A 20,902-nucleotide genomic window follows, 5' to 3' on the forward strand; every position below is an offset into this window, starting at 1 on the left:
CTTCCAGTGCCAAAGTAGGCATACTTTGGGGATCACCGAATTAAAACTTTCTAACTTTATTCATTTCTGTAAGAGACAAGTTGACTAGAGAAAAGCGGTATCACCCAAATGAAAAGCAGTAGCAATTAGAATGGTTCCAGTACTTCAAAGCTCCACAAACATGATGTGTTTTCTTTTGCCTGTTTAGGCTTTCTTTTCTTTCTTTCTTCTTCATTCTGTCTTTTTCCAGTTTCCATTAGGTTTTTTGCCCACACACACAACTGGCATCTCAACGCTTGCTTCTTTCTTCTTTTCATCTCTCTCTTGCTACTTTCTATAGTGGCCAATACAATGCACCATAATACAGTGACATTCAAAATGCTTCTCTACCACAACTCTGAGTCTGGTAACTGGTGATTTGGTGAGTTGAGTCAGTTCGTTTTGAAAAGGGCAAGTAAGCAGTGAAAAAAAGGAGAAAGCCTCAAGGCCAGAAGCTGTGAACTCCCCCAAGTCCATCTCCTCTCCATAACAGACTGGCTAGGTGCTAGACCATGTATAGTATAGTGCCTCTATGATTCTGTCCCATCCTTTGTCTTCTTGGAGGGCCTGATGACATCGTTAACAGAGTCACTGATGCCTTGAAATATTTCAAACATATGATGATCTTGGAACACGTGGTGAAGAATTCAGGATCCAGTTACCAAGTATTTAAAGAACCCATACAGTTCATCTAGAATATGGTACTGAGTTGGAGGTGGGACACAGACTGTGCCTTTGTACTCAGATCATTTCTAGAGCCTTTCAGTGATTCTGAAGCTCATGAGTACCAGCTTTTTTTCAATATTTAAAAGTTCATAACTGTTGAAGCATGCTTTAGAAAGCAAGTGGTGCGAAAATACTTTCAAAAGATCTGCTTGTCAAATCTCCCTTCCCTTACTTACTTGCATTGTTTTTTTCCTGAGTGTTACCTGCATCAGTGTTAGAGCTGACAGAATGACTATCTGAATTTTTGTTGTTGTCACCTAACTTTTTAAGCCTGTTGAAATGTTTATCAGTTTCTCTGAGTCTATATTTGCTATTGATAGGAGGAGCAGGTGCAGGCAGTCCCACTCTGGATTTAAAAGCACCAGTTCCCCATCTTTGACAAGTGTAACACTCAGAACTCATTATTTTCTCCAAAGACTCCATCTCCGTAATAGCAAGAAATTTCTTCTCTAGGATGAGTATCTCTCAGAGCCTTCATACATGCTGTATCTTGACCAGTTGACTCAAACTTACAGTTGGGTCTGCAGTCATGATTTATAAGTGCAGCAGAACAAGCCAGACTTGAGCAGTTTTTCCTTGTGGGATACATTATTTCCTTGTGGGATTACATACGTGAAGTTGTTTTCTCCATGACTAAGTAGCGTGTTCTCCTCATTTTCTGAAAGTTGGGTAATACAACCCATCAGTAATTCTGTTTTGTCATTTTGTGTACGTTATTGTTGCAACTATTTTGGCTCCATTTTGTTCTAAATATCTATTACAAGGCAGCATTTCAAATCTATCGGTTGCAAACATTCACAAGTAAATGCATGTTTCTTAAATAATTTCTCTTCTATTTTGTTCTTGTTAAGAAAACAGTGTTGCGCACATTCTTCTGAAGTCAAACATTTGAAGGCTTTCTCTTAAGTGTTCATCTTTTAAAAACTTCCAGTTACTTTCTTTAGTTCTTCTTGTCTTCCTCTAATAGGCCAAAATCTCAAAGGGTTGTTGTGAGGAAAGTTGTCTGATTTTGAAAAATGCCTTGCACTCCTGTAAGGAAAGGCACTATTTTTCATTTTGTGTGTTTGAAAACCTCAATAAGGATCAAGAACCAAACTGGTTGCAAGGTAATCATTTTCACACAGTTCCTTAGCAGGCATTCCAGAAGATGGTACATATCAGCTCTGCCCTTCAAATCCCAAATTACTGTTACATCTGCTTGACCTGCTCTCAAGTGCTCTTTTGCCAGTCTTCAGGGTGTCCTTTCCTGCGTGCTGTAATATTGATTGATTCTGCTGATGGTCATTAGACAACTTGCTAACAGTTCTCCTGCCAATTTACCACCATGTTCTTGGATTCTCCCGACCACTTCATATGCACAGACAGCCTGATCCAGGTACATTTAGTCACTCTCTTAAAATAGCTTACAGAATAATTTCTATGTTCTCTTCCCCTTGCATGCGGCCACGGGGTCCAAAGGGCATCTGCCGGCTGTGGGTTCCGCAGGGCATCTGCCGGCTGTGGGTTCCGCGTCCTATGTCTTCACACCACGCAGTGCTGCCTCTCGCCCCTGGGCGTCCTCACCTCACAGCCCCGAGCCTGAGCCTCACCACCCACACCTGCAGACGCATCACCACCCCCGGTGAGCCCCTGTGTGCTGCCCAGAAACGGGAGAAGGATACGGAAAGGAGTCTGTACTGGCCGCCCAATGACACAGGGACACCCACGGGCCCCTGCAGCCACCAACCCTCCACCTCCTGTCTGTGCCTTCGGTTCTTCTCCTTTTTTTTTTTTTTGTTGGCTCCTGGTATTCAAGGAAAGCTCTGTCATAAAACTAGCTGGATACAGGCTTAAGGAACAGATGCCTCAGAGTCTGAATTCTCACAATTATGCATTAAAATATTAAAATGTCCAGGTTTCAATGCAAGGTTATAAAACATACAAGAAGACAGGTAGCAATGGCCCTGGCCCAGGCAGAGGAGAAGATTAAAGCATTAGAAACCATCAGCGAGACATTCCAGACCAGGGACATACCAGACAAAGACTTTTAGTTGCTACTGTGAATGGAATTTTTTTTTATTGCCATGTCAGTTAGGTCATTATTATTAATATATTTTTAATTTGAAGTTATACTTTATTAACAAATGTATACCACAAGTTTACTATAGTCTTTGAGTCCAAGATATTTTTAAAAATCTTTGGTTGCTGAAGAAGACATAAGTTATAGTATGCATCCTTGTTCCAAAAGTTTGGGCCCTTCCATCCACACCAACCCTTTTCCCAAATAACTTGCAGATCTTCAGGTTTTGTTTTTACATAAAAGGTATCATTTGGTATTGACCTTTATACTTTTTTCACTTACCAATACGTCTTGGGGATCTTTCCTTATCAACATTTATAGAACTGCATTCTATAAGGATTTTAAAAATTGCCTAGTAATTTGCATGTATTATGGTTTCTGTAACTATTTCCCTAGTGATGGACATTGACATTATTTCCAGTTTTTGACTATTACAAACAGTATTGTAGTAAAATTGCCTCTTTGTGCATCTTGGTTTCTTCATGAAATTATTGGCTTCTAGAATACATACATTTCAAATATTAATACTTAGTACAGTACTGCTGTGCTGATTTGGAACTGTTAGGTACTCCAGGAAAGACCAGGTTCTTATTTTTGTTTTTAATTTAATTTAATTGAGATTGTTCACACACCATACAATCATCCAAAGATCAAAAGTGCACAGTTGCCCATGGTACCATCATACAGCTGTGCATGCTTCACCACAATTAATTTTTTTTTCAATTTTCAGAACATTTTCATTACTCCAGAAAAGAATTAAGACAAAAAAAGAAAACTCAAATCTTCCCATACCTCTAACCACCCCCCTCCATTATTGACTCTTAGTATTGGTATAGTACATTTGTTACTGTTGATGAAAGAATGTTAAAATACTACTAACTGTAGTACACAGTTTGCAATAGATATATTTTTCCCTATATAACCTTCTACTGTTAACTTCTGGTTATAGTGTCATACATTTGTTCTGGTTCATAAAAGAGATTTCTAATACTTGTACAGTTAATCACAGACATTGTCCATCACAAGATTCACTGTTTTATACATTCTTCCCATATTTTAACCTCCAACTGAACTTTGGTGACATATGTGACATACTACACCAAGTGTCTTGGCGTAGGTCTATTCAGATTTATTCTGTTTGGGATACGCTGTGCTTCTTGGATCTGTAATTTTATGTCTTCCATAAAAGATGGGAAATTTTCATTGATTATTTCCTCTGTTATTGCTTCTGCCCCTTTTCCCTTTTTTCCTTCTGGGACACCCGTGACATGTACATTCATGCGCTTCATGTTGTCATTCACTTCCCTGAGACGTTGCTCATATTTTTCCATTCTTTTCCCTTTTCTTTTGTGTGTAGGATTTCAGGTGTCTTGTTCTCCAGTTCCTGCATGTTTTCTTCTGTCTCTTAAAATCTGCTGTTTTATGTCTCCATTGTGTTTTTCATCTCTTGTGTTGTGCCTTTCATTTCCATAGACCCTGCCAGTTGTTTTTTTGAACTTTATATTCGCCTGGTGTTTTCTTTATGTCCTTCATCTCTTTTGCCATATTTCTTTGAAAATCTTCAATTGATTGTTTCATTAAAGTGAAACAATATCTCAACTGTATCTTAATTGAGGTGTGAGTTTATTCCTTTGACTGGGCTATATCTTCATTTTTCCTAGAGTAGTTTGTAGTTTTCTGTTGTCTAGGCATCTGGTTTCCTTGGTTACCCCAATGAGATTTTCCCGGACCAGATAGGGTTCAGATTTCAGAATGGGGTTATATTCAGTTTCAAGTTTCCCTGAGGGTATATCTTAGAATATTGACAGACTTTCCTGTGAGCTCTCTAGCCACTGTGCTTTTCCTAAGCTGCTCAGCAGGTAGTACCTGTCAGCCTGTCACTCCTGACTGGTGTAAGGAGGTATGGTCCCTTTAGTTTCTGTTTTGGCTGTTTTCCCCCAGGCTCTGGGGTCTGAGTTCTGAAGGGAAGGTGGACACTATAGCTGGGCCCCACTTCTTTCCTCTTAGGGAAGATACACCCCCCCTAGAGAGCTGTCGTCTGCATTTGAATTGCTCCTTTGACTCTGCTATCTCCACCCCTGTCTGGGTCAGAGCACTGCGAACTGAAAATGGCTGAGGCTCTCTCCACTGAACCACTCTGGTGGAGAGAGAGGAGAAGGGCAAGAAAGCCCTCTTTCAGAGCCAGTCCTCGGCCCCCCAGTTTCGCCCGTCAGCCAGAGATAGCACCTGGTTTTCTGGGCTCCCTGTCCCGGGACACAGGAGTTTTCTGGCTCTTTAAAGTCAGTCATCACTAAAAGCCACTGTCTGCTTGTTAGGGGTTTGTCTATGTTTGTAGCTTGTATTCAGCAGTCCACATTTGTTAATTAAAACCCCAGTTGGAGTTGGGCTGAACTATATTTGCTTGCTCCAGGACTGCTGGTTTCTCCCACAGCGAGGTTTTGCAGCTCAGCCTGCCTTGGGGGGAGGGGGCTCCCGACGTGATACTGCAGTTTTTACTTAGAGATTTTATGCTGCTATCTCAGCCATTCCACCCAATCCAGATTGGTATATGATGTGTGGACAGTCACAGTTGTCCCCCAGCAGTTATTCCAGGTTATTTACTAGTTATTTCTGGTTGTTTATTAATTGCTACAGGGGACTAACTAAATTCCACTCCTCTCTATGCCACCATCTTGCCCCTCCTGGCCATGTTCTTTTAATCTAGTCTTGTGGATGTGGACTTATTGTAGGTGGGACCTTTTGATTAGGTTGTTTCCAAGGAGATGTGACACACCCAACTGTGAGTAAGATCCTTTGATTAGATTATTTCCATGGAGGTGTGACCCCCACCCATTCAGGGTGGGTCTTAATTAGATCACTGGAATCCTTAATAGAGCTGAGAGCCAACACAGACCCAGACGCTTGGAGATGCTAAGCTAAGAAATGAAGTCCAGAGTTTGCCCTGGAGAAACTAAGAGAGGACCCCCCCAGTTACTTATTGAGAAATGCCCTGGGAGAACAAGGAAGGATGCACAGAGGCTGAGAGAGAGAAGTTAAGAGACACAGAAGCCATTTTTGAGGAAGCCATTTTGAAACAGTACTCGTGAGCAAAGGACCAGCAGACACCAGCCACGTGTCTTCCCAGCTGACAGAAATGTTCTGGGCGCCATTGGCCTTTCTTCAGTGAAGTTATCATCTTGTGGATGCCTTAGTTTGGGCACTTTTATAGTCTTAGAACTGTAAATTTGTAACCTAATACATGTCCTTTATAAAAGCCAGTCTATTTCTGGTATTTTGCATAATGGCAGCTTTAACATAATGGAACAATTGCATAACAAATTTATATACCATCAGTATATCAGAGTACCTTTGCCCGCACTGTCACCTTCCAATATTAGCATTTTTAACTTTTACTAATCTGATGGATAAGATGATAACCTCATTATTTTAATTTTTGTTTTCTCAATTAATAGTGTGGTTGTATATTTTATTTTATTGGATATTTAGGTTTCTTGTTTGAATTACCCATTCATATTTTTGTGCATATTTTTGTTTATCTTTTTCATATTGACATAAAGGACTTCTTTATATAGTCTGTAAATTCACCCTTTCATTACTATATTTGCGACTAATTTTTTCCATCCTTTGATTTTTCTTTTCTGAGTCTTGTGTTTTGCAGATGTTTAAAATGTTAGCCAGATTTATCATACTTTTCCTTTAATGCATTTACATTCTTCCCCATCCTAAGTCATAAACATAATTTATATTTTCTTCCAGTACTTGTATATTTTAAAAATATTTGGTGTTCTTTCTGCCCTGGTAGCCAGTTTCTCCAACATTTATGGAATTAGCCCAACTGATTTGAAATGTCAGTTCTGTAATTTCTGAGTTCCTATACAGGCAGGAGTCTATTTCTCTTCCGTAACCTATTACATTGATCTGTTTGTCTTTTCTTGTGCCAATACCAAAGCTATTTAATATACCTTTATGATATATTATGATAGGTGCTAGTGAAGTCCCATTCAGTGTTTTTCTCTGGAAAATCAGGGAAGGGGGTCTCTAGAAATCTGGAAAGTTTGTGAAGAAGTACTATTTGAGTTGGTTCTTTAAAAATTGACAGAATTTCAATAAGCAAAAATGGAAAGGAGGGCAGAGGTGGGGAATTAGAAATGCGTGCTCTGTGAATCAGATAATTTGAGTCCATATTGTTCAGGGCCTTGTATGCAATATGAGGAGTTTAGCCTTCATTTGGCAGATGGTAGTAGGAAGTAATGGGATCCCAGTGAGCCAGAGCAAAATGAATCTGGCACCAGTGTGGATAGTAATTCAGGTATGCATTATAATAGGGGTCTAAGGAATGTGAAAGCATCATTAATGTGAGACATTTTGTAGGAATAATCAGTAAGAGTTGAAGGTTGATTGAAAAAGATAGTTCAGGGAAAGAACCGATGAAGTGAAGGTGACTCAGGTTTTGGGGGTGACTGGGAGTGTGACAGGGCTTGTGTTTCGATAAGTAGCTGGTTTGCAAGGATGGTGATAAATTGGTTTTAGACAAGTTGAATTTGAAGTCGTGGTAAACATCCAATTGGGAATGTCTGGTAGACAGTTATAAATGTAGGATTAGGGCTTAGGGAATACAGGTCTAGGACTCAAGTACATGAGGATGTTAAAGCTATAGCAGCTATTAAAAATTGTCTTGAAGAGTATACTTAAACATAGGAAAAAAAGGTTAAAGGCAGAACTCTCATTATCCTAACTACCATCTGTTACACCCTTACTCTGCTGAGCTCCTAGTAAAGTACTCCAGACACTACATAGCTTTTCTCATTTAATCCCCACAACCCTGGGAAGTAGATATTATTAATATTATCCCAGAGGGGTTGTAACTTGCCCCAGTCAGATAGTAGAGCTGGAAGCTGGTAAGCCTGTCTGGTTTTAAAACTCATCATCATAACCTCTTAGATACTTCACATTTTGTTGATGGAGAAAGAGTTTGGGAAATCCATAGTATGTGAGAACTGGAAAGGCCTAGGGATCATCTAACCCGACTCCTTGGTTTTAGACTTGGGAAACTAAGGCCTAAAAGACGTGAGAAGACTTGGTCAGGGTCACTGTGGGTGTAAGGCCTAAAATTAATATTATGTACTGCTTTGACATCTAGTAAAATCGGGAGGGCCTCAAATCACATAAATCCCCTCTCCACTCTGCCCCCACAGATAAGTTCCCTAGCCAGGTACAACACCAGGTAATCGGTGAGTCGTAGGCTTCAGTTCCTTGCCAGCCAGCAGAATTATTCAAATAAGCCAATCATATCCTCCTGCGGGAACCAGGGGCGACTCACCCTCTTGGTACTACAAAGCCTGCCTCCCACAGTCCCTAGTTCACTCTGCTCCCATGTGCAGCCCTCGGGTGGCCCTGCTTGCTGTGGTATCCTTCTCCCCGGGCTGTCAGTATATGTGCCTGATAAACTGCTGTTGAGCTTATCTGTCCTGTGCCAGGTGTCATGTTTGGCCATCCCCGTAACCCTGGGGTGAGAGTGTCTCCCTCACCAATGGGGTGAAGAGGAAATGATTGAAACAGTCACAAAACCAGGTGGTGGAATTGCTTAGTCACCACTGCTTCTCAGTTTTCTGCTGAAATACCTCAAATAGGGGTTTTTGGTGTTTTATAGGAAGCTATTGTAAGTCTGAAATTTATTTTCAGGTTTCATGTTTTATTCTTTATATGTATTTTAATATTGAAGTTTTATTCCAAAATATGTCAGCCAGTATATGTTTGTTTGTCTTTTTATTTTGAAATAACTTTAGATTTACAGAGTATTTGGGAAGATAGTTTAGAGAGCACCTACATACCCCTTTTGCAGACATTCTAATTGTTTTTCCACTGTAAACAGTGCTTTATTTTTCTCTGGCTTCTTTCAAGATTTTTTCTTTGTCTTTAGTTTTTAGCAATTTGTGATGTGTCTGGGCTTGGATTTCTTTGGGTTTCACTGAGTTTGTTGAATTTGTTAAGTTTATGTCTTTCACCAAATTTGGACGTTTTCAACCATTATTTTATCAGGTAGTTTTACTGCACTGCACTCTTTCTTCTCTCCATTTGGGTATATCCCTTAGTTAAAATCTCTGAATCTTTGTTTAGGATGAGATCCATGCTTGTGCACTTGAAGGGTGAGACCAGGAATTCATAAACAACTTTATGAGATTGTTTTCTCAAGCTCTTCCTCTTCACAGTGTCCCTGGGACTTTAACCTGCTCTGTTTTGTACTTCCTGCAACTACACCCACTTCTAGGGCCTGGCAGCAGGAGGGAGAAAAGTGCACCGAGCTTTTCATCCCACTTTCTTGAACCACAGTCCTCAGTCAGGGAGGAAGGTCCCCTGCCTCAGAATTTTAGTGCCTGTGTCTCCTCACTCTCCCCTTTTGGTGTGGCTGCCTTGATGAGGGCTGGGGCTTGAAAGAATAAGGAAAAGAAGGGGAAAAAAAAAAAAGAAAAGAAAGGAAAAATGAGAAATTTCTTCCAATCTCTGAGCCTTAGGAGATGCTTTACTCTCCTCAAGCTGGAACTGTAGGGCCGCTCCTGGAGCTGTGTGTCCAGGCCAGGGTCCACTTATGGGTTTCCAGCTTCCTTGAGTCCCAGCAAGGGCATACCAGAGGAGGAAAATAAGATAAACTTGCTGCTGCTTAGACAGTGTTCCGAATTCCCTAACTTACCTGCTGCTATGTGCTTTTCAGAGTCTTCATACAGCTGATGTATGCAGTCTGTCCAGATTTTATAGCCACATTCAGTGGGAAGGACAGGGTGGAATGTGCTTTCTCTGCCTCAGAACCAGAACTTTAATGGTGCCTTTTGATTATAAGAAGTACTTATTTTTTATATAGTCCAATTTGAGTCTTTTCCTTTATCAGTCATGAAGATTTTTCCTTTGTTACTTTCTGAAAGCTTTTCTGTTTTGCCTTTCAATTTGTATTCACAGTGTGTCTATATGAGTATCTACTTGTCTCAGCACCATGTATTGCATCCACTGTGTCCCAGCCCAGTGTGTCAAAGTCTGTCCTTCCATAGCATTGTCGGGACTCAGTGTCCATATATGCATGGCTCCGTTTCCATTCTTGCAGCAGTGCTCCTCCAACTTAATTGTTGTAGCTTTGTAACGTAACATGCAGCCAGTAGAGCAAGGCCACTCATCTTGTTCTTCAAGTGTCTGCATTTCTGTTTCCATTTTAGAATTAGCTTATCACACAGTCTTTTGGGAATATACTTGGGATTTTGGGGATCAGCTTGGGAAAAACTGGTATCTTTACAACAATGAAAATTCTTGATTTATGAATATGGACTTTATTTAGATCTACTTTAGTGTCCATTTAGGTAGTTCTCACTTTTGCTCAGTAATATTTTATTTATGGATTTTTAGCATGAGGTCTTACACATTTGGTTAGGTTTATTTTGTTGGGTTTATTCTTAGATAAACTTAAATATGCTACTATTTAAAAATTTTTTAATTTCATTTTCTATTTGCTGATACATAGACATACAATTGACTTTTTTTCCTGTTTGCATTCACAATTGATTTTTATATGTTGTTGACTTTATGTCCAAGTACTTTATTCATTCTAATTAATTCTTACTAATTCTAATGATTTATGTATAGAGTCTTTTGGATTGTTTATGTGCACAGTCATCATGTATAATGACTGATTTATTTCTTCCACTTCATTCCCTGTACTTACTTCTTTTTCGTACCTTACTGCATTGATTCCAGTATAATGATGAATGGAAGTGGTGATGGCAGGCATCCTTCTCTTATCTCAGTTTCAAAAGGACAGGTTTTAATATTTCACCATTAAGTACTATCTTTGCTATGGGTTTGTTTTCTTTTTTATTGTTTGTTTTTTAAAATTCCTTTTATAGGATTAAGGAAGTTCTCTATTTCTAGTTTGCTAAGCGAGTTTCTTACCTTTTTTTTTTTTTCTCTTGAATATGTGTTGAATTTTATCAAGAACTTTTGTCTATCTCTTGAGATGACCATATGATTTTTTCTTCTAAAGTAGACATAGCTTTTCATGATGTGTTATCCTTTTTATATATTGCTGGCTTCAGTTTCCTAATATTTATTTTAAGACTTTTTCATTTTTGTTTGTGAGTTATATTGACCTAGAATTTTCCTTTGTCATAATTCTTTGATAAGTTTTGGTATCAAGATTATGCTGGCCTCATAAAACAAGTTGCAGTGTTCTCTCTTTTTTGTTTTCTTAAAGGTTTTCTGTAATACTGGAAATTTATTTCTTCCTTAATTGTTTGGTAAAATTTTCCAATGAAGTCATATGGCTTTGGAGGTTTCTTTATAGGAAAATTTGAAATTTTTGATCCACTTGCTTAAAAGTTACAAGACTATTCATATTTCCTATTTCTTTTTGTATCAGTTTTACTAAGTTATGTTTTCCTAAGAATTCATCCATTCATCTGAATTTTTAGGTCTCATGGCATAAAGTTGTATATTATATATTTTTATCTTTTTTTAAACCACCTTGAGTACAGTTATCAAGTTCAAGAAATTTAACATTGATACAAAGGTTATAGCCCCAGTAATGTCCTTTTGACCCTTTTCTCTTCCCTTGATAGAATCCATCCTGTATACATACTCTTTGTATTCATCTCTCCATTTCCTATTTCCTTTAATTCTTTGTCCATGCTTTCCTCTAGCTCTTTGAGATATTTAGGAGCATTTTTTGAAAGTCTTTTGTATGTCCCAGGTCTGGTCCTCCTCATGTCTGTTTTGTAATCTTTTGTTGAACCCTGGACATTTTAGTATTTGATGTGTTATTTGGGAATTTAGACTCTGAGGCGTCTTCTTAAGCTTGTATCCAGGTGTGCCATAACAGAGCTTTCCTTTAATGCCTAGAGCTAACAAAAAAAAAAAAAAAAAGGAGACAAAAGAAAACATCCTTCCAGTCTTTGCAGATCTGCTGGTTTGAGAGTGTCTTCACGGCTTATCCATACAATGAGTTTAGAGAATAGCTCCAGGCCAAAGCACGGGGACCTCCTGGATCTTTCTGCCCATGTGCTTTGTCTTGGGCATGAGCATGTGACTCTAAGAATTTTCCTGTTTACGCTGATATGAATGTTCTCTCTTCCTTAGGAAACAGTTTTTCAGCAGTCCTTTGCCCCAGGCAGCCACAACTTAATGGCTTTCCCAGTGTTCTGTAGGACAACTCTGTGAGCTGTCTTCTACATGCAGGGCAAGTTCTGGGACACTTAGTCCCTGAGGCCACCACCAGACAGATTGGGCCAGATATATAAGAGCCAGTACATGCATAACGGTTACTCTGTTCCCTCTGAAACTGGGATCCAGGGATATGCACTGGGAGCCTTGGCTGGCTCCACAGAGCCAGTGGGGGGTAGTAGCGGGGCCAGCCTGGGTACCATGAATATCCTACTGCTTTTAAGTTGTCTTTTTCTTGATTTAGTGCTGTCCCTGTTACTGTAGTCCTTTACCTTTTTTTCTCTGGAGCTTTGAGAAAGATGTTTCTACCAGTTCTTGCTGGTTTTTCAGTGCTTCTCTTAACTCCATCTCTGCCATCTTGGTTGGGGCAGGCATTATCTTTTAAGTGTCTGTATAAGATATGTTTTGGTGTTTGTTCCCTTTTTCATTCTTGACATTAGTTATTTATGTCTTCTCCCTTTTTTTCCATAATCAGTCTAGAGATTTATCAATTTTATAAGTCTTTTCAAAGAACCAGTTTTGGGATTTTTTTTTTTTAATTTTGTTGTATGCCTGTGGTTTGTTTAATTAATTTAGCTCATTTCTTTATTATTTCCCTCTTTCTACTTTCCTTGGGTTTACTTTACTGTTCTTTTTCTAAAGAAAAGCCTGGAAACTTAAGATGGTGACTTATCTTTTGTCTTCTCTTTTAATACATTCAATTAAAGTATGTCACCTCTAAACCTGGGATTGGTTATGTCCCACAGGGTTTGATACTTTGTATTTTCATTACCATTCAATTCAAAATATTTTCTAATTTTTATCTTGATATTGTCCTTGACTTTTGCACTATTTTTTGTAATTTCTTAACATGGGAGAATCTTTCAGTTTGTTTTTGATTTCTAGGTTAAATGCATTTTATTTAGAGAATGTACTTTATGTGATATCAGTCCTTTATCATTTATTGAAACTTGCTTTATGACTCAGCATATGGTCAGTTTAGGAAGATGTTCTCTTAAGTACTGGAGAAGTGTGTGGTTCTGTAGTTGCTGAGTAGAGAATTTTGTGTATGTCAATAAAATCAAGTTTCTTAATTGTGTTTTTAAAAATTGAATATCATTTTTTTCTCTTTATCAGTTACCCAGAGAAATGTGTTAAAATTTCCCGCTCTTGAGCAGAAAATAAAAAAGTGTTTGCAAAGTCCCCTTGAGGGGCTGGGGAAAATGTGGAAACATTAAAATTCCCTACCTGGGGAATTCCTGATATTCTCGCAAGCATTAAGGACTCCCAATTTAATAAGTCAAGCCCTTTATTTTGGGGCTTGCCCTTATGAAACTTATTCCTGCAAGGGAGAAGCTAAGCCTATTTAAAATTATGCCTGAGAGTCAGCCCCAGAAAACCTCTTTTGTTGCTCACATATGGCCTCTTAGCCAACTCTGCAAATAAACTCACTGCCCTCCCCCCTGCATGGAATATGACTCCCAGGTGTGTAAATCTCCCTGGCAACTTGGGACATGACTCCCAGGGATGAGCCTGACCCTAGTATCATGGTATTGAGAAAGCCTTCTTGACCAAAAAAGGGGAAAAGAAATGAAACAAAATAAAATTTCAGTGGCTAAGAGATTTCAGATAGAGTCAAGAGGTCATTCTGGAGGTTGTTCTTACACATTATATAGATACTCCTTTTTGTTTGTAATGTATTGGAATAGCTAGAAGGAAACACCTGAATTGGTTGAACTGTAATCCAGTAGACTTGATTCTAGATTATGATTGTACAACTATATAGCTTTTATTGTGTGACTGTGTGATTATGAAAACATTGTGACTGACATTCCCTTTACCCAGTGTAAGGGCAGATGAGCAGTAAAATTAAGCATACAGTTTGTATAATAGGGGGTATAAGGAGTATGGGATGTTTTGGGTGTTCTTTTTATTTTTATTTGTTTTCTTTATTTTGGAGTAATGAAAATGTTCTAAAATTGATTGTGTTGATGAATGTATAACTGTATGATGATACTGTGAGCCATTGATTGTATACTTTGGATGGATTATATGGTATGTGAATGTATCTCAATAAAATTGCATTAAAAAAATCCCGCTCTGTGTGGATTTGTCTATTTTTCTTGTAGTTCTGTCACTTTTCACTTTATATATTTTGAGGCTATGGTATTAAGCACCTACACCTTTGGAGTTGTTACCTCTTCCATGAATTCAAATTTTTTTCATTTATAGTGTTACTTATCTCTGGTCATCCTATTTTTTAGTTAGTGCTTACATTTTTGCCCTTTTATTTTCAATTTGTATTGTATTTGTATTATTATTTTTCTCTTATAAACAGTAAATAATTTTTCTTTAATCTACTCTGATGATTTTGCTTTTAAGATAGCTACTGATGTATTGGGTTTAAATCCATCGTCTTACTAAGTATTTCCTATTTGTGCTACTTGTTCTATATTCCTTCTCTTGTCTTCTTTTAATTTTAATAGTCTGTATTTTCGCCTCTGTTATCTTGGAAATTATAAGCTTTTTAATGTTCTTTTAGCAGTTACGTTAAAACAGCCTTTCTCAAATGATACTCCGTTAGAGAACTGAGCCTTAAAGAAAATGATTTGACTGTTTTCTCCATTCTCTCAATGGTAATGAAATTGGATTGTGGTGACTGGAAGCTTAAAGCTGCAGTTCTGAAAGGGCCTATGCTTTCAATTCACTCTTACTCCTAGGATGTTAGTCTTTCTGGGTTCCAATCCACAGTGAGTGCAGGTCAGTAAACAAAACATGGCAGGCCCTGGACCTTAATTCCTTTTCCCCCAGCCCAGTGACAATATCAAATACACTTGTCAGCTACCTCTCATGGAATAAGAATATGTTCTCAAGGCAATAGCTACCCATCCCAGGCCTCCTTCCTTCTTGAGCCTTAGACTCATTATTCTTCACTATTTTGTTAGCTCTCTGAAGACTTCAAATTGGTATGTTTTATATTTTTCCTAGCTTTCCTTGTTGTCTTCAGGAGCAGAATTGGCCCACATTACCTAGTTTGCCATTACTAAAAGCCCCCTTGACTTAAAAAACTTTTTTATTATGGAAAAAAATTTAAATATATACAAAATTATAAAGAATAGTATAAAAACTCCTCTAGGTAGTCAGTCCTTAACTTCTGCAGTTATAAATATTTTGCCAATCTTATTCTATATATCCACCCCCCCTAACCATTGCATACACTTTTTTTTTTTTTGCTGTGGTATTTTAAAGCAAATCTGAATCTTATTATTTAACCTACACACTGCCATTATTACCTTACAAAATTCCCAATAAATTCTTAATGTCATGTAATACTGCTCAGATTTCTCCAGTGTTTATAAAAAGTCTTATTGCAGCTTTTTTGTTTGTTTTTTATAATCAGGATCCAGATAAGGTCTACACTTTGCAGTTGGCTGGCATGTCTCTTTTTTTTTTTTTTTTTTTAATTCAGTTTTATTGAAATATATTCACAAACCATACAGTCATCCATGGTATACAATCAACTGTTCACAGTATGATCATATAGTTATGCGTTCATCACCACAATCTATTTCTGAACATTTTCCTTACATCAGAAAGAATCAGAATAAGAATAAAAAATAAAAGTGAAAAGAGAATACCCAAACCATCCCCCCATCCCACCCTATTTGTCATTTAGTTTTTACTCCCATTTTTCTACTGATTTTTTTTCAATTTTTTAACTTTGTTTATCAAAAAATTAAAAACAAACAGGCAAACAACAACCAAAAAAACCCCACAACATTTCAAACAAAGCAATGGATTAAGGAAAACAAATAACCTAAAATAACTACTTTGCTTCCAATATGTTCCTACCATACCCCAAGAAAATTAATAAACCATGTCCAAACAGAGGAGTAAGAAAAACAAATAATCTAAAATAACTACATTGCTTCCAACATGTTCCTACCATACCCCAAGAAAATTAACAACCCCTAAGAAAACAAAGGAATAAGAGAAAAAAAAAAAAAAACCTAAAATAACTCTATTGCTTCCAACATGATCTTACTATATCCAAGAAAGTTTACAAACCATAATCATTCCTGAGCATTCCCATAACATTGAGATTACCCTCCATAGTTTAGCTGTTCTTATTAGATTATCATTCCCCCTCCACTAATTGGTATCTCTAGGTCCCCTACATTCTACAGTATAAAACATTGTACATTTTTCACAGAATTCACATTAGTGGTAACATACAATATCTCTCTTTTTGTGCCTGGCTTATTTTGCTCAGCATTATGTCTTTTTTTTTTTTTTTTTTTTTTTTAATCTTCATTTTATTGAGATATATTCATATACCACGCAGTCATACAAAACAAATCGTACTTTCGATTGTTCACAGTACCATTACATAGTTGTACATTCATCACCCAAATCAATCCCTGACACCTTCATTAGCACACACACAAGAATAACAAGGATAATAATTAGAGTGAAACAGAGCAATTGAAGTAAAAAAGAACACTGGGTACCTTTGTCTGTTTGTTTCCTTCCCCTATTTTTCTACTCATCCATCCATAAACTAGACAAAGTGGAGTGTGGTCCTTATGGCTTTCCCAATCCCCTTGTCACCCCTCATAAGCTACATTTTTATACAACTGTCTTCGAGATTCATGGGTTCTGCGTTGTAGTTTGATAGTTTCAGGTATCCACCACCAGCTACCCCAATTCTTTAGAACCTAAAAAGCGTTGTCTAAAGTGTGCGTAAGAGTGCCCACCAGAGTGACCTCTCGGCTTCTTTTGGATTCTCTCTGCCACTGAAGCTTATTTCATTTCCTTTCACATCCCCCTTTTGGTCAAGAAGATGTTCTCCGTCCCACGATGCCAGGTCTACATTCCTCCCCGGGAGTCATATTCCACGTAGCCAGGGAGATTCACTCCCCTGGGTGTCTGATCCCACGTAGGGGGGAGGGCAGTGATTTCACCTTTCAAGTTGGCTTAGCTAGAGAGACAGGGCCACATCTGAACAACAAAGAGGCATTCGGGAGGAGGCTCTTAGGCACAACCATAGGGAGGCCTAGCCTCTCCTTTGCAGCAACCGTCTTCCCAAGGGTAAAACCTGTGGTAGAGGGCTCAACCCATCAAACCACCAGTCCCCTATGTCTGTGGTCATGTTAGCAACCATGGAGGTGGGGTACGCGAATACCCCTGCATTCTCCACAGGCTCCTCAAGGGGGCACTACATCTTTTTTTTTTCCTTGTTTTTTTTTTTTTTTTTTTTTAACGTTCCCTTCTTTTTTAAATCAACTGTATGAAAAAAAAGTTAAAAAGAAAACAAACATACAATAAAAGAACATTTTAAAGAGACCATAACAAGGGAGTAAGAAAAAGACAACTAACCTAAGATAACTGCTTAACTTCCAACATGTTCCTACTTTACCCCAAGAAAGTTACCTGATATAGCAACATTTCTGTGAACTTGCTCCTACTATATCCATCAGAAATTAACAGACCATAGTCATTCCTGGGCATCCCCAGAACGTTAAATAGCTTATCTGTTCTTCTTGGATTATTGTTCCCCCTTCCTTAATTGCTCTCTATTGCTAGTTCCCCTACATTCTACATTATAAGCCATTTGTTTTATATTTTTCAAAGTTCACATTAGTGGTAGCATATAATATTTCTCTTTTTGTGCCTGGCTTATTTCACTTAGCATTATGTCTTCAAGGTTCATCCATGTTGTCATATGTTTGACGAGATCGTTCCTTCTTACTGCTGCGTAGTATTCCATCGTGTGTATATACCACATTTTATTTATCCACTCATCTGTTGAAGGACATTTGGGTTGTTTCCATCTTTTGGCAATTGTGAATAATGCTGCTATGAACATTGGCGTGCAGATATCTGTTCGTGTCACTGCTTTCCGATCTTCCGGGTATATACCGAGAAGTGCAATCGCTGGGTCGAATGGTAACTCTATATCTAGTTTTCTAAGGAACTGCCAGACTGACTTCCAGAGTGGCTGAACCATTATACAGTCCCACCAACAGTGAATAAGAGTTCCAATTTCTCCACATCCCCTCCAGCATTTGTAGTTTCCTGTTTGTTTAATGGCAGCCATTCTAACCGGTGTTAGATAGTATCTCATTGTGGTCTTAATTTGCATCTCTCTAATAGCTAGTGAAGCTGAACATTTTTTCATGTGTTTCTTGGCCATTTGTATTTCCTCTTCAGAGAACTGTCTTTTCATATCTTTTGCCCATTTTATAATTGGGCCGACTGTACTATTGTCATTGAGTTGTAGGATTTCTTTATATATGCAAGATATCAGTCTTTTGTCAGATACATGGTTTCCAAAAATTTTTTCCCATTGAGTTGGCTGCCTCTTTACCTTTTTGAGAAATTCCTTTGAGGTGCAGAAACTTCTAAGCTTGAGGAGTTTCCATTTATCTATTTTCTCTTTTGTTGCTTGTGCTTTGGGTGTAAAGTCTAGGAATTGGCCGCCTAATACAAGGTCTTGAAGATGTTTTCCTACATTATCTTCTAGGAGTTTTATGGTACTTTCTTTTATATTGAGATCTTTGGTCCATTTTGAGTTAATTTTTGTGTAGGGGGTGAGGTAGGGGTCCTCTTTCATTCTTTTGGATATGGATATCCAACTCTCCCAGCCCCATTTGTTGAAAAGACCATTATGACTCAGTTCAGTGACTTTGGGGGCCTTATCAAAGATCAGTCGGCCATAGATCTGAGGGTCTATCTCTGAATTCTCAATTCGATTCCACTGATCTATATGTCTATCTTTGTGCCAGTACCATGCTGTTTTGGCAACTGTGGCTTTATAATAAGCTTCAAAGTCAGGGAGTGTAAGTCCTCCCACTTCGTTTTTCTTTTTTAGAGTGTCTTTAGCAATTCGAGGCATCTTCCCTTTCCAAATAAATTTGATAACTAGCTTTTCCAAGTCTGCAAAGTAGGTTCTTGGAATTTTGATTGGGATTGCATTGAATCTGTAGATGAGTTTGGGTAGAATTGACATCTTAATGACATTTAGTCTTCCTATCCATGAACATGGAATATTTTTCCATCTTTTAAGGTCCCCTTCTATTTCTTTTAGTAGAGTTATGTAGTTTTCTTTGTATAGGTCTTTTACATCTTTGGTTAAGTTTATTCCTAGGTACTTGATTTTTTTAGTTGCTATTGAAAATGGTATCTTTTTCTTGAGTGTCTCTTCAGTTTGTTCATTTCTAGCATATAGAAACATTACTGACTTATGTGCATTAATCTTGTATCCCGCTACTTTGCTAAATTTGTTTATTAGCTCTAGTAGCTGAATCGTCGATTTCTCAGGGTTTTCTAGATATAAGATCATATCATCTGCAAACAATGACAGTTTTACTTCTTCTTTTCCAATTTGGATGCCTTTTATTTCTTTGTCTTGCCGGATTGCCCTGGCTAGCACTTCCAGCACAATGTTGAATAACAGTGGTGATAGTGGGCATCCTTGTCTTGTTCCTGATCTTAGAGGGAAGGCTTTCAGTCTCTCACCATTGAGTACTATGCTGGCTGTGGGTTTTTCATATATGCTCTTTATCATGTTGAGGAAGTTTCCTTCAATTCCTACCTTTTGAAGTGTTTTTATCAAAAAGGGATGTTGGATTTTGTCAAATGCTTTTTCAGCATCTATTGAGATGATCAATTGATTTTTCCCTTTCGAGTTTTTAATGTGTTGTAATACATTGATTGTTTTTCTGATGTTGAACCATCCTTGCATGCCTGGAATGAACCCCACTTGGTCATGGTGTATGATTTTTTTAATGTGTCTTTGGATTCGATTTGCAAGTATTTTGTTGAGGATTTTTGCATCTATATTCATTAGGGAGATTGGCCGGTAGTTTTCCTTTTTTGTTACATCTTTGCCTCGTTTTGGTATTAGATTGATGTTAGCTTCATAAAATGAGTTAGGTAGTGTTCCATTTTCTTCAATGTTTTGAAAGAGTTTGAGTAAGATTGGTGTCAGTTCTTTCTGGAAAGTTTGGTAGAATTCCCCTGTGAAGCCATCTGGCCCTGGGCATTTATTTGTGGGAAGATTTTTGATGACTGATTGGATCTCTTTGCTTGTGATGGGTTGGTTGAGGTCTTCTATTTCTTCTCTGGTCAGTCTAGGTTGTTCATATGTTTCCAGGAAATTGTCCATTTCTTCTACATTATCCAGTTTGTTGCCATACAGTTGTTCATAGTATCCTCTCATAGTTTTTTTAATTTCTTCAGGATCTGCAGTTATGTCACCTTTTTCATTCATTATTTTGTTTATATGGGTCTTCTCTCTTTTTGATTTTGTCAGTCTAGCTAGGGGCTTGTCAATCTTGTTGATCTTCTCAAAGAACCAACTTTTGGTGATATTTATCCTCTCTATTGTTTTTTTGTTCTCTATGTCATTTATTTCTGCTTTATTCCTTGTTATTTCTTTTCTTGTACTTGGTTTAGGATTGGTTTGCTGTTCATTTTCTAGCTTCTTCAGTTGATCCATTAGTTCTTTGATTTTGGCTCTTTCTTCCTTTTTAATATATGCGTTTAGTGCTATAAATTTCCCCCTTAGCACTGCTTTTGCTGCATCCCATAGGTTTTGGTATGTTGTGTTCTCATTTTCATTCGTCTCTATATATTTAGCAATTTCTCTTGCTATTTCTTCTTTAACCCACTGATTGTTTAGGAGTGTGTTGTTTAACCTCCAGGTATTTGTGAATTTTCTAAGTCTCTGATGGTTATTGACTTCTAATTGTATTCCATTGTGGTCAGAGAATGTGCTTTGAATAATTTCAATCTTTTTAAATTTATTGAGGCTTGTTTTATGTCCCAGCATATGATCTATTCTGGAGAAAGTTCCATGAGCACTAGAAAAGTATGTGTATCCTGGTGATTTGGGATGTAATGTCCTGTATATGTCTG

General features: G+C 37.8%; 1 protein-coding gene and 1 pseudogene across 2 annotated transcripts in view; one reads left to right on the forward strand and one right to left on the reverse strand.

Annotated features, from left to right (window-relative positions):
- The window catches only part of PHLPP2 (PH domain and leucine rich repeat protein phosphatase 2), a 75,673-nt gene that overhangs the window by 14,988 nt on the left and 39,783 nt on the right, over positions 1-20,902 (forward strand). The gene's annotated exons all lie outside the window — the stretch shown is intronic.
- Positions 913-2,097, reverse strand: LOC119518562 (annotated as a pseudogene).

Source organism: Choloepus didactylus, chromosome 22, assembly GCF_015220235.1.
Source record: "Choloepus didactylus isolate mChoDid1 chromosome 22, mChoDid1.pri, whole genome shotgun sequence".
NCBI lineage: Eukaryota > Metazoa > Chordata > Mammalia > Pilosa > Megalonychidae > Choloepus > Choloepus didactylus.